This window comes from Haemorhous mexicanus, chromosome 16, assembly GCF_027477595.1.
Source record: "Haemorhous mexicanus isolate bHaeMex1 chromosome 16, bHaeMex1.pri, whole genome shotgun sequence".
NCBI lineage: Eukaryota > Metazoa > Chordata > Aves > Passeriformes > Fringillidae > Haemorhous > Haemorhous mexicanus.
Window position 1 is genome coordinate 6,763,956 of NC_082356.1, and position 14,590 is coordinate 6,778,545.

The 14,590-nt window shown below is 53.2% G+C and overlaps 1 pseudogene; it reads left to right on the plus strand.

Moving 5' to 3' along the window:
* The window catches only part of LOC132334622 (zinc finger protein 850-like), an 860,268-nt pseudogene that overhangs the window by 316,919 nt on the left and 528,759 nt on the right, over positions 1-14,590 (plus strand).

The following is a 14,590-nucleotide window of genomic DNA, read 5'->3' on the forward strand; positions in this document are numbered from 1 at the left end:
GGGATGGCCTGAGAACGTGACGAGTTGGAATTTTGCTTCCTGTCTCAAAGCAGCAACTCATTTGCCTTAACATCATTCACTGAGAGTCACTTAAAATTACACTGTACAGAGGTAAAAAAAGGGCCATTCTTTTTTTTGCATATGGTTTTCTATGAAGAGATGATATTATCCTAATTCTCTTAAAGAATAAAAGCTCTCAAGAAATTAAAGTCCACTCAGTGTTACAAAAGTAGCCCAAACAAATGAGTAGATGGCAAAAGGGCTAATCCTCCCCCTGGTACAGATATCTAAGTGGCCAGTAAAGTACAGCTCTCCCCTCTTGTCCCCTGCAGGAGAATCAGGACCATGAACAAGAATAGTCACAGGTATTCTTTCTGCCCTCTGTAACCAAATCTGTGCCAAACCACAGATGCTGCTTTCAAACTGACTCAAATTCCAGCCTACATTTCTCACCTTCCAGACAACTCCTTCCCCAACAACCCACAAACACCAACACCCCCAAACTACCACAGAGAAGCCCTCAACACCCTGCCAGGACCCTCAGCTGTCCCTGTCCCTCTGCAGAGCTTTCCCACCCTCCAGCAGACCCCCTGGTTCCCTGCACATGCCGTGGGATGGCACTCAGAAGGATCTGCCCCAATACCTTCTTCTGTGGCAAGCTCAGGCTGCCAGGCCTATGGTTCCTGGATCACCCTTCCCACCTCACTGGGAGCTCCCTGGGAAGCACTTTCCTTGAGAAGCAAGCCCCTTTCCTCCAAAGGCATTTCCCCAAATGTTTTCCTTTCCTGGGGAACCCTAATACACTCTTAAGAAAAGCTGGCAAGGCTGAATAACTTCAGGTCCTTTCAGGACAGGCACTCCAGCTCTAGCTCGTATTCCCCCAAGTGTGTTTCCAGGTGGAGGTTCAGAGGTGCAGCCCCAGGCCCTCTACAAACACAAGCTGCCCACTGCCTCTTCACCTGCCTCAACTCCTGCCTGCGGTCACAGCAGCAAAACCAGGCTGTTCCCAGCCAGAGCCCAGAGCCCTGTTCCTGCAGGATGCTCTTGCTAGCACCTTCCAGGACTCTCAGCTGTGCACGCAGCGCTTTTCATGCTGGCTCCCAACAGGCTTTGGAAGGCAGAGCACAACCTGGCTGGCTCTGCCACCAGCACACCCCAAACACAGGCAGAGGAAGAAGCAGCAGGGGCTGTTTTGCAGCCATGCCCAAGAGAAACTGGAAAGGTGCCCTCCCTCTGGTCTCACTTGTTTGGCTTTTGACTGGCTCTGAGCCTGGGGCTGCCATTCCTTGGTTGTGGGGACCAGAACCACACCTGGGATCCCAGCACTGCCTGACAGCGCTCTGGGCACTGGCACGGTCGCGCCTCCGAGTCTCAGGCACCCTGCTGCTGCTTCATTTGCCCTTAGGCACACCCAAAGCTCTCTGTTAAGCCCAGATGGTCTCTGGTTCTGCCCTCTTCCTGATCCTGTGCAGGGATGGAGCACTGCTGTGCTTTCAGGAAGCTGTTCTTGAAACCTTCCAGCATTCCAAGCTCCTTTGCCCTCCATGGATGCTTGCCATGGAATCCTCACAGGTGGGTTCAGAGCATCCTCAGGTTTGCTATTCCAAAGTCCAGGGACTCCAGGGTGCTCAGCAAGATCTGTAACTCCACAGTGTTGTGGAACTGGACCTTCAGCACAGGGACCTTTCCAGCCTGATCTGCCCTCGTTCCTCTGTGTCTGTGCAAAAACCACAGTGTGGAAGAGAATGGCAGGAGAGGCCTGCGTGTCCCAGGGCTCCAGATTTGCATCGCTCCAGCTCCACAGAGATGCAGGTAAAGCAAAGAAGCCAAACTGTTTATTAATGGAAGGCGAAGCAAAGGGATGAGCTGGGAGGGAAGAAAGGGGATGGGCAGGTTCTGAGGGCTGTCAACAGCAAGAGAGAAGGCAGGAGCTATGGGAGCTTCCCACAGGCTCAGCTGTGCCAGTCATCAGCTGTGCCTGGAGCTCCAGCTGATCTCCTCTGGTCTCCAGGTGGTCTCACCTTCCAAGGGATCTGGAGGTCTTAAAGAGACACTGGTTCTTCTGAGCCAGCAGATGAAAGTAGTTCAGCTCTTCCCTCAAATATCACCTGAACAATATGCTTATGCAGGAGGGGCTGTTGTCTTCACTCAGGCCTTGAAGGGCTGAAAGAGACAGGAACAGAGCCACAGTCAGAACCTGGATGTGCAGGAATCCAAGGAGACCTTTCTGCCAGAGCCATCCCACCTAGCTCTTGCCATGGCCACAAGAGAGGAGGGGCCAAGGGGATCAGCTGCAAGGTGCCGGCCATGAATCCCCCTGCCCGCATCCCTGAAATCTCTGTGTGCTCTGCCCACAGCACCCCTCGTCCACACAAGGAGCAAAGCCCACCACAGCCAGGGCAGGGATTGCAGCTCCCTGCCCAGGGATTGCAGCTCACCCAGCCAGCCCCTGCTGACAGCCCGCTGCCCTCACCACCCTCACAGAGGGCCTGGAGCTCTTCCTTCTGCCCCATCAGGAGCAGCCTGGCCATCCTTGGGAACACAGGCTCACCATAACTAAGGCTGCTGTGGCTATTATCCAGTTTGATTTATGGCTTAATAAGGTGAGGGATTAATGGATTTTTAACTTCCTCTGGAAGGCAGGCACATGGATTCAGAGCTATGAGACACTAAGTGTATGTTTTGGGGTTACTTTAATAATGGTACTTACTGTGAGGAAATGACACTGGGGGAAATTTTCTCCCAGCCCTTCACCCAGCCCTTTGGGTCTGCCCCACCAGTTTTCAAAGGGTTCAGATCCACTCTAAATGCTAATGATATCATACAGTGGTTGGTGTTGCTGATAGGCCTGTTACATTTAGCATTCAGAGATAAGGGAAGATTAACCTGGATAACCACGCTGACACCTACCCCAGAGACAAGGGATGCTGCTGTCCCAGAGACTGACCCTGCCCCAGAGCCCATCTCAGAAATGAACCACCCAGGTTGGGTGGGGGTTCTAGAGAAAAAGATGGGCCAGATGCTGAAGGAGTACATTTCCACAGCTGGTGAAAAACCCTTCCCCTGCCTCAAAGAGGGAGAGTCTGATGGTGCAGCAGTGGAATCCACAGATGTTACAACTGTCCAGGTTCCAGCTGAACTGCAAAGGCAATCACAGCCAGCAGCAGTTGCCTCAGTGGAAACAAGGAGATCTAAGATGAAGCCAGAGCACCCAGATGAGCATAAGAAAGGAGGGCCCTCACAACCCACAGGAGAGACAAGAGTTGAGATCATCACTGAGTCCCTGATGTACAAAAGTCTCTGTAATCTGCACAAAGTCATTGTACAAAGGGGATGTGAGGCTTGTACAATCTGGTTACTCTGGGTCTGGGACCTTATGGGTACAGGTGTGCAACTGGATGGTGGTGAGGCAAGGAATGTGGGACCCTTGACCCAGGACTCAGGTATCAATCAGATTTTTGTAAGGGAGCCAGGCTCCCTTTCCCTCTGGGAGCAGCTTTTAGTGAGTTCCAGAGAGAGGTTTGTCCGCAGGGAGGGAATGCAGGAGCACCACCATGGAATGTGCTGGAAGACCCTCTGAGGGGGGAGGAAGGGATCCAGCAGCTGAGAGAAGTGGCAGTATTGGAGGTACTCTTTGGGAGGGATGGACAGCATGATAATGACCCCGACAAGGTTAGGTGCACAGGGCAAATGTGTTGGAGTCTGGCAAATCTGGGGCCATCTCAATACATCACCTTCATTGCAACAATTAATGCCGATACCAACCGAGAGACAGTGGGCTCTGTTGGCAACAAGCTTAGAAATTATGAAAGTATGATCAATGGCCTGATGCAGGCTCATGTCTCTGCTGTAGTCCAAGAACTCAGAGCAGAGATGAGGGAGGAGGTGAGGAGGAACAGTTCCCACCTTGCGCCAGTGGCTAATTGCCTACATAGAATCTCCCTTAATTTTTCATCCTCTATCTGTTTTTCAATTGCTGCAGCAATTTTTTCTACAAATGGCAGAAAAGGTTCTTTAAGACCTTGTTTTATAGTGACATATTTTTGTTTTGGATCTGCCATTTCCATTGTTTTATAGCGTTCATACCTAATTGTTGAGCCTGTGTTAAAACCAGGGGATCCCACCGTGCCTGTAAATCTGGATTAGAAAAAGGCCCTTGACCAAGCAAAACATCAACTCCTACAGCAGGACGAGGGTCCTGCTGAGGTAGTTTCATTTTATCTAAAGCTGTTCGCTCAGCTAATTGCCTCCAATTTTCTTGAAACACGTTATACTGCACTGGTTGAAACAAAACAGTTGCCAAATGCACAATATCATAAGGAGACAGCAAATCTGTATTAACAATATGAATTAATTGCATTACTTCAACAGAATTAATACCAAATTTAGCTACTTTAGACTGAAGATCCTGCACAACCTTCCATGCAAAAACCTCATGACTATCACTTCATCCTGAATTAGGAACTGCTTTAAACACAGGAAAAGCCATTTTACCATTACCAACACTAGTAGCAACACTATTAGCATCCATATCAAGAGCATCCAAGCCCTTTGGTGTGCCTATTTTCTCCATTAAATCCCAGCCTCCTATCTCAACTGCTTTCCTTTTAACATAGTCCCAGCACCGAAAAGAATCACGAACAGTTACAGTGACATTATCAGAAGGCTGAGCTTTTGAAACACCAAGCTTATTTCTACTACCAGTTTTACCAAGGTTATTTCTACTACCAGTTCTACAAAGCTTATTTCTATTACCAGTTTTACAGCAAACAGAAGTATGCATTAAGTCAGACCTTTTAATCCCTGTAATTTCCTCATGGTCACTATCAGAATCAGAAAACAAAGGAGGAGAAAGAGTTAATATTTCCATGTGTTCATGCAGTTCAGAGTCAGAATCAAGCAAAGGAGCAGATGGCTCAATTTATTTCTTTTTTAAGGTCATCTTAGCCGGCCACTGTGCCGAGGACTCAGAGTGAGATTTAACATTAAGTTCAGCTAGTGGCTCTATGGGGGAGGGGTACGTGGATTTGAAGCCTTTTGCAGACAAACACGAAGAAGCCTTATCAACTTTTCCCGTAGCAACAGACCCAGCAACAGTCTCTGCAGAAAAAATCCCAGCAGAACACTCAGGCTGAGCTTCTCCCCTTTGCTGCTCCCCAGCAGCTACGAGTTCCTCCTCCAGGTCTTTCTTGTCCTGCTCTGCTTTCCACTCCTTTAAGGTGTTATAAAGCAACCTCCAAGTAGGAGATAAATCTGCAGCTGCTTTATCCCCATTCTGAATTACTTCCAGAGTTTTTCTCCAACTTCTTTCCAAGCTCTAACACTAAAAGCAGTAGTTACATCAGTCTTAAAATTTTGAGACTTTGCCCATATTTAAATACTATGCAGAGCATAGTCCGTTGTTTTAACTCCTTTTGTTTTTAAGGACGTTTTCCATGTAGATAAAACAATCTGTTCTTCGCTTGTTAAATTATTTCCCATTGTTCCCAGCAGCTCACCTTTTTTCCAGGTGTCAGAATCAGGTCTGGACTGGCAGCTGCTCCCCGCTGCTCTCAGCTTCGCTGGGCTCTGTGCTCACTGCCCCTCGCCCGGCAGTTCCATCAGGTCAGGGTAGCACCAAATGTCACCGTTAGGCCGGACGTGACATACACACGTGACCAAAGTCCAGGAAGAAAAAAAGTTTTTATTCTGCATGTTCTCCAGTTTATACACCCTTAACAAAGCGTGATCTTAAGTCATTAACTACATTACAATAACTTATTATATTCATTGGTGCAAAGCAATCAGCGTCAATATAATTGGCAAAAGTTTAACAGAAATTTAATAAGGCACGTATACACATCCACTTAGGCACATAGTCTAGCTTACAAAAATTCTCATGTATCTTTTCTAATCGGTTTCCATGCTGACGGCCTTGTCTTCTTCCTTGCTATGGATACACCGAAAATCATCAATTGTTATTTCTTCTATTAACTCAGCTTTGCTTGCAGGCCAGCTGTCAAGCCCCGCCAAAGCAGCCACTCTGCCCATGGACAGCCCAAGATTCACATTTGCTGGAGCCATCAGACTCAGTCTGAGCTGTCCTTTTTCCAAGCTGCAAACAGAACCTGCCCCAGCCAGTGCCCTGCAAACAGGGAGGGTTCTGTCAAGCCAAGGAGAGTGCCCAGAGATTTGGGGTCTGTGAGTGCTGGCACAAGAGATCAGGCACAGGGAAACACCTGCAGGAGGAAAATCTCCAGGAAGACAGAAGATCAGGCAATGAGAGAAAACCAAACTCAGAAATGCTGTGGCAGGGAGAGATCAGAGATGTCCACAGGATCCCCTCCAGTGCAGCCCCTCCCTCTGAACAAGTCCCCTCCCTCCTGTGCCCCCAGCCAAGCCTCTGCCCTCAGGGCCGGGGCTCCAAGGCGTGCAGCCCCTCCTGTGCAGGCAGAGCTGCAGCAGAGCTGTGGGGCAGCTCTGCAGCCCCGGGCCCAGTTCCCTCTGCAGGGCACAGGGCTGGGAGCAGCTGCCTGGCCCTGGGGGCTCTGGCAGGGGGCACAGCTGGCTCAGGGTGACGCTGTCCCCAGTGCCCGGCTCTGGGCAATGCTGTCAGTGCAGCCAGGGAAGGAGCTGCATCTCCCTTCATCCAATGCCATCATAGGAACATCTGGAAGTCTCCCTGAGATTTCAGTCCAAGCTGGGAACTTCAGTCCAGGGTACAAATCTGTCCTAGGGCATCTCAGAGTTATAAGATTGACAGGGAAAGGCAGAGGTGTTGTGACCCTGAAAATGCTGCTGGGTTGGTGGAATGAGCAACGTGAGTCCTTGTCTACAAATGTGGAGCTGGGCTGTGGTGGATCCATCTGCTCTCAGCAGCACCTGGTCACTTTTTAAGGGAAAGGTTGGAAGGTGATGACCCTCCACCTGAGAAAGGTTAAATCCCAGAGAAACTCTGAACAGGTCAGAATGACAGACCACCTCCCCTCACTCTCCACTCACCACTGTGCCTCACAGAACTTGCTCTGTTCTCCCTGAGTGTAGCAGTGTTATAGGTTGACTATATGATGCTTTTATCCCCAGTCGTCTTGTTCTGTTTGTGCTGAATAATAAGTTTTGCACCTTTAAGACTTGTTCCAGAGAGTGAAGGAGAGAGAGAAGCAGCAGCAGTTTGTTTTCAGACACAACTCACTCCTCCACATTCCTGCTCCTGGACTGTGTTGTCGGCAGATAGACAGCGGGACAGAGCTCTCCTTTGCTTTTAGTTAGTTTAGCTAGGTGAGGCAAAGAAGTTCTCTAGACTGTGGTTTTTCCCTTTTCTGTGGCCCTGTTCACACCTGCTCTGGACTGAACACCAGCAGAGCACCGGCAGCTCCACCTGTGGCCCCCGGGCCGGGCCTGAGCCGCGGCATTTCCAGCACCGGAGGGGCTGAGCAGAGACTGAGTGAGCTGAACTGCAACCCAGGGGGGACTTGGTGAGTTTGTCATCTCTTCTGGAGCAGTAAGAGTTTCATTGTTTAATATTGTTTAAGTTTTATTGTTTAATGAACAGGTTTTTCCACTTTTCTCCAAAAAGGTATTTTCTCCCGGACCGGTTGGGGGAGGGGCGACTGAATCTGCTTTCCTAGAGGAGCCCCTTTGGGGGGTTCTCTCCCAAACTTGCCCTGAACCAGGACAGTGACAGTCTCCAGAATTTTGGGGGTTTTATTGGGGTATTTGGGGAATTTTATTGGATTTTTGGGAGCATTATTAGGATTCTTTGCAGGTCCAGGAATTTTGAGGATTTTTTTTTTGTTCTTTGGTGGGATTTGCGGGGGGTTTGTGGGGTTTTTTTGGATGCTGCCAAGATTTCTTTGGGTCTTGGGGGGATTTTGTAGGACTTTTTGTTGTTTTGGGCATATTTTTGGGAGGATTGGTGGGGTTTAATTGATATTTTTAGGAGGATTGGTGGGGTTTAATTGGGATTTTTGGGGGGGGTTGTTGGGATTTCAATAGATTTTGTGGACTTTGATTGGGATTCTAGGGTGTTCTAATGTGATTCTGTGAGATTTAATTGGGATTTTGTGGGTTTTATTGGGATTTTCTGGGCTTTGAAGGAGATTTTAGTGCCTCTCAGCCCTTCCCCACAACTGGGGACAACCCCAAAGCCCCCTCAGACCACCCAAGGTCCCCCAAAATCCCCCCAAAATTACAATAAGATCTTCCAAAACCCCAGAGAATCCCACAAAATACCAGTGAAACCCACTCAATTTAAAAAATACTCCCAAAAACTTCAATAAATGCCCCAAAACAACCAACCCCCTACAAATCCCCAAAAAAATCCCCCAAATTCCAAAACCCCCCAAATCCACAACACCCCCAAAACTCAGTAATTGTCTCCAAAAACCCCAATAATTCCCACTAAACTCCCTATAAAATTCCCCAAAACCCAAAAAAGCCATCCCCAAATCCCCAAAACCCTCCCAAAATCCCCCAAAAAAGCCCCCAAAATCCCCCCAGACTCACTGGGGCTGTCCTAGATCAGGGAGCACTGGCCGGTGGAACAGGAGCCACTTCAGGGGGCCCTCGGAGCTTTTTGGGGAGGGGGCACCATGGGAGACCACCCAAAAACCGGTAAGGGGGGGGACACCCTGCTGTGACCCCTCCTCCTGAAACCCCCCGACCCCGGTTCAGGGTGGGCCTGGGACCCCCCGGGACCCCCAAATCTCCCCCAGGACCCCTCCAGGAACCCCAAACCCCCCAGAGCCCCCAAGGTTGGCCCAGGACCCCCTGAGAGACCCCACATCCCAATCGGGCCCAGCCCAGGATGTCCCCTGAGACCCCCCCAGACCCTTCCCAAGACCCCACCCAGGACCCTGCCAGGACCCTCCAGACCCCTCCCCAAACCCAACTCAGGCTCCCCCAGCCCTTCCCCAGACCCCCGCAGGACCTCTCCCCAAACCCTTCCAGACCCCCCAAAGCCCCTCCCCAAAACCTCCAAAACCCTCCCAGGACACCCTCAGGACCCCCCAGAGCCCTCCCCAAACTCCCCCAGGACCATCCCAACCCCCCATGACCCTCCCAAGACCTTCCTACGACCCCTCCCCAAAATCCCCCCAGACCCCCCCCATCCCCCCTCGAGACCCCTCTTAGGACCCATCCGCACCCCCAGGTCCCCCCACAATGCCCCAGGACCCTCCCCAGACCCCACCCAAAGCCCCGGACCCTCCCCAAAGCCCCCCCAGACCCCCCAGGACCCTCCCGCACCTGTCCCCAGCCCGGCGGGTCCCGGTGGCGGCGGGGAACGGGGCGCCGCTCAGGGCTCGCCTCTGATTGGCCGGAGCCGCGCAGGGAAGGCGGGCGTTACTGAGAGGAACCACGCCGTGATTGGTTTTTTGGGGACATGCAGCGTGGTCATTGGTTGAATCGGGTTGGGGCGCGTCGCTATTGGCTGGGAGCCTGCCCACGAGGCGGAGGCGGGTGATTGTGAGGCGAAAGCGGCAGAGGAGAAGCTGAGGTGGGGTCGGGGGGAAACTGGGGGGGTTTGGGGCGGGTCTGAGGGGAAAGGGGGGATTGTTGGGGGCATTGACTGGAAATAGGGGGGTGTGCGGTGGGTTTGGGGGGAACGAAGGCGTGTGAGGGGGCTTTGGTGGGTGTGAGGAGGCTTTAGGGAGCTTTGGGGGAAGCTTGAGATGGTCTGGAGCGTTCTCAGGTGGGTTTAGGGGGATCTGAGGGGAACTGGGAGGGTCTGAGGGGATTTTGAGAGGAACTGGGGTGTTGTGAGGGGATCTGGAAGGTTTTGAGGTAGGTCTGGGGGGAATTTGGGGGAGTCTGGGGGGATTAATGGGCCTGAGGGGAATTTGGGACAGTCTGCATTTTGGGGGGTCTCAGGTGGGTCTGGGGTGAATTTTGGGGAAAACTGGGGGGAGTCTGAGGGTCCTAGGGAGGTTTTGGGGGTCTTGGGGAGTGGTTTTGGGTCTGGAGTGGTCCTGGGCCAACCTTGGGGGACTGTGGGGGACCTGGGGGAGATTTGGGGGTCCCGGGGGGGTCCCAGACCCACCCTGAACCGGGGTCTGGGGGTTTCAGGGGGAGGGGACACAGCAGGAGTTCCCCCTTCAGGTTTTTGGGGGGTCTCCTATGGTGCCCCCTCCCCAAAAAGCTCCGAGGGCTCCCTGAAGTGGCTCCTGTTCCACCGGCCGGTGCCCCCTGATCCAGGACGGCCCCAGTGAGTCTGGGGGGATTTTGGGGGCTTTTTTAGGGGATTTGGGGGAGGGTTTTGGGGATTTGGTGGGGGTTTTTGGGGAGAATTACTGGGTTTGGGGGGAGGTGTTACATGATTTGGGGGGGTTTTGTGGATTTGTGGGGTTTTGGATTTTGGGGGATTTTATTGTAGTTGTGGAGGGTTTCTTGGGGGGGATTTATTGAAATTTTCAAGAGTGTTTTTAAATTTTGGTGGGTTCCACTGGTATTTTGTGGGATTTGCGGGTGTGCAGAGGGTTTTTTGGGGATTTTGGAGGTTTTTAGTGGAATTTTGGGGGGGCTTTGCAGGTATTCCCGGATGTTGGGAAGGGCTGAGAGGCACCAAAATCTCCTTAAAATCCCCAAAAGTCCCTATAAAACCCACAACATCCCAATTAACTCTCACAAAGTTCTGTTAGAACACCCTAGAATCCCGATAAACGCCCACAAAATCCATTGAAATTTCAACAAATCCCCAAAATCCTCATTAAACCCCACAAATCCCTGCAAAAATGTCTGCAAAACCATAAAAAGTCCCACAAAATCCACCCCGAGACCCAAAGAAATCTTGGCAACACCCAAAACACCCCACAAAAACCTCCCAAAATCCGAACAAAAAAGGCTGATAGAATCCCCCAAAATCCAAACCCACCAAAATCCACAAACCCCCCAAAATCCCCAACACCCCCCAAACTCAGTAATTCTCTCCAAAAACCCCAATAATTGCCCTAAACTCCCAACAAACTCCCCCAGCCCACTGGTATGAACCAGCTGTGCTCCACATGGTTCCAGCTGCTCTCTTTCACCCTCACTTTTGTTCCAGTCACTCCCAGTATCTCCCAGTGTTCCCCAGTTCCCTCCAGCATGTTCCCAGTCACTCCCAGTATCCCCAGTATGATCCCATTTGCTCCCAAGCACTCCCAGTCACCCTCAGTTTAGTGGGACTCACTGCCAGTATGATCCCAGTTCATCCCAGAATAAGCCCAGCAGTTTCCAATGGCCCCCAGCATGCACCCAGTCACTCCCAGTCATTCCCAGTTGCTCCTAGCATGATCCCAGTTCCTCACAGCTGCTGCCAGTCACCCTCAGCACCATCCCAGTTTCTCCCAGTACATCCCATGTGCCCCAACATGGTCTCATTTGCTCCCCACAGGCTCCTGCTCACTCCCAGTGTGATCCCAGTCTCCATCAGTGTGATCACAGTCTGCCCTGGCAGTCTGATCCCAGTATTATATCAGTACAAACCCAGCACAGTCCCAGTCACTCCCAGTATGATCCCAGTATAATGTCAGCACAAACCCAATACAGTCCCAGTCACTCCCAGCATGATCCCAGTATAATGTCAGCACAAACCCAATACAGCCCCAGTATGATCCTACTATGATCCCAGTACGATGTCAGTACAAACCCAGTACAGTCCCAGTCACTCCCAGTACGATCCCAGTACGATGTCAGTACAAACCCAGTACAGTCCCAGTCACTCCCAGTACGATTCCAGTATGATGTCAGTACAAACCCAGTACAGTCCCAGTCACTCCCAGTATGATTCCAGTATGATATCAGTACAAACCCAGTACAGTCCCAGGCACTCCCAGTACAGTCCCAGTATGATGTCCATACAAACCCAGTACAGCCCCAGTCACTCCCAGTACCATTCCAGTCCAGCCCAGTCCCTGGCAGCGCTGCCACTGCTGGGATCCCCCAGCCCTGGGTGCGTTCCTCCCTCCCGGAGGTGCCGAGAGGAGCCCCAAGGGCTGGCAGTGCCCAGGCAGGGTCCCCAGCAAGGCCCAGTTTGGATGTGCAGCCCCCAGTTTTCCCAGTTTGCCTCTCCTTTGGCCCGGGCCGGGTTCCCCCCGCCCGCAGCGGCTGGGAGCAGCCGAGAGCCCCGCACTGCTCATCCCGACCTGTCCCGGCTCCATCTCCGCTCCTGCTGCGGGCTGGGAGGGCTGCGGGAACGGGGCACCGAGGGTGTCGCTGCTGCTGGGGGAGGAGGAGGAGGAGGAGGGAGGGAAGGGGAGGGATGGAGGGGGAGAAGGAGGTGGGGTTAGGGAGGGGGAGGAGGGGGGGGAGATGGAAGAGGAGGGATGAAGGCAGAGAGAGAGCAGTGATAGAAGCAGGGAAAGGAGGTTGGGTTAGGGAGGGCGAGGAGTAGGGATAGAAGGGGAGGGATGGAAGAGGAGAAGGAGGTGGAGATAAGAGAGCTGAGGAGGACAAGGAGCGGGGATGGAAGGGGAGGAGCGGGAGGAAGAGGAGGGACAAAGGCGGATCAAGGCTGAGCAGGCGGAACCACGTGCTCGAGCCCTACCTGAATTCGCAGCCCCCACCTGTGGGATCATCGCCCCCCCCATCGCGCAGGTGAGCGGGGAGGGGGAGCTCGGCCCAGATATCCCGGGGGGATCCCTGGGTTGGGTTTTTTGGGGGGATGTTTGGAGAATTAAGAAGTCCAAGGCTGAGTGGAAAAGGCCCCTTGGGGGGACATCAGGGGGTGCCGGTGGTGGCTGCCGGCAGAGGCAGCCTGGAGGAGCAGAGCCCTGTGTCCCCCAGGAGCCCAAAGTGGGGAGCCCAGAGAGGGGGGAGCGCCGCCATTGGCGGGACCCTCAAGAGCTGGAGAGGGGCAGGGGGGACTCCTTGGAGCCCCTGCAGCCCAGAGCAGAGAGTGAGGGGAGAAAGGACCCGGGAGCCCAAACAGCCCCGGCATCCCGAAATGGGGAGAGCGAAGAGGGGGGAGCTTTTGGGATTGCTGGGACTGCCAGCAGCCTGGGCAGGGCAGGCACCGAGGAGAAGGGGGACCCCCAATCCAAGTGTGACCCCCAGCAGCTGGGACAGGGGGGAACCCCGAACACCAGAGGGACCAGGGACAGGGAACTCTTTGGAGGCTTTTTCAGGGCTAAATGTTGGTGTTTGGGAGGTTTTTATGGAGCCCAGGTGGCCTGTGACATGTAGAGATGGACTTGGACAGAGGGACCTTCAAAATCCACGTGGTCATCCATTGTTTTACCCAAACCAGGATTTCCCATTGCCAGCCCCTGGGAGGCAGTGAGGAAGAGGAAGGTGCCCCAGGACACTGAGGCAGGTGAGGAGGAAGTCAGTGCCCCTTTCCCCCTCTGTCCTGCTCCATCTCCCAGCCCAGCACGGCCCCCGGCTGCAGGACAGCCCTGGGGGGATCTCCTTCCCCTTGCCTGTGCCACGGAGGCAAATCCCATCCTGTTTTTATCCCTCTTCCTCCAGAGCAGGAGCTGAGCATGGAGAGCAGGGAGGACAAATCCCTGTGTCAGAACCTCGTGGAAGAGGCCGTTTTGAGCGGCTCCACGGCGCAGGAACCCAACGGGGAGGAAAAGCCCCGGAGATCCTGCACGAGGAGGGGCTGCAAACGCAGATGGCGGGGATCTGAGGGGGAAAGAGCCAGCCTGGGCCGGGAAGGCGGCCGGAGATGGAGCCAGAGCTCGGAGCTGGTGCTGCATGAGCAGCTCCATGATGGGGAGAAGCCCAACACGTGTGGGGAGTGTGGGAAGAGCTTCAGGTGGAGCTCCCACCTGATCAGGCACCAGAGGACCCACACTGGGGAACGGCCCTACGAGTGTGATCAGTGCAGGAAGAGGTTTCAGACCAGCTCCAATCTCCTCAAGCACCATCGCACTCACACAGAGGAGAGGCCCTTCCGCTGCCCCGACTGCAGGCAGGGCTTCAGGCAGAATGACCATCTTGTCATGCACCAACGCATCCACACTGGGGAACGACCCCACGAGTGTGAGGAATGTGGGAAGAGCTTCAGCCGGAGCTCCAACCTGATCAGGCACCGGAGAACCCACACTGGGGAGAGGCCCCATGAGTGTGGGGAGTGTGGGAAGAGCTTCAGCCGGCATTCCAACCTGATCCTCCACCAAAAGATCCACACTGGGGAGAAGCCCTACGAGTGTTCTAAGTGTGGGAAGAGGTTTCAGACCAACTCCCATCTCCTCCAGCACTATCAGATTCACAGAGAGGAGAGGCCCTTCCAGTGCCCTGACTGCGGGAAGGGATTCAAGCACAACTCCACCCTCATCAACCACCGGCACATCCACACTGGGGAGAGGCCCTACGAGTGTCCCCAGTGTGGGAAGAGCTTCTCACGGAGCTCTACCTTGACACAACACCAACGGAGGCACCGGTAAGGGAAGCCCTGCGAGTGCCCCGAGTGCAGGAAGAGCTTCGTGTGCTGCTCCAGCTCCATCCCCCACTGGAGGAGCCACATTGGGCAGAGCCCTGGTCCCCCACATTCCTGTGATCCATGTTGGGAACACACCTGGCTGCTTCTCCTTTTGGTCTGGCAATGATTTTCTTGTGCCTCATCTTCATCCCTTAAAACCACCATAAACATGGTTAAATAAATGAAATTGATCAAAGATATCTAAAG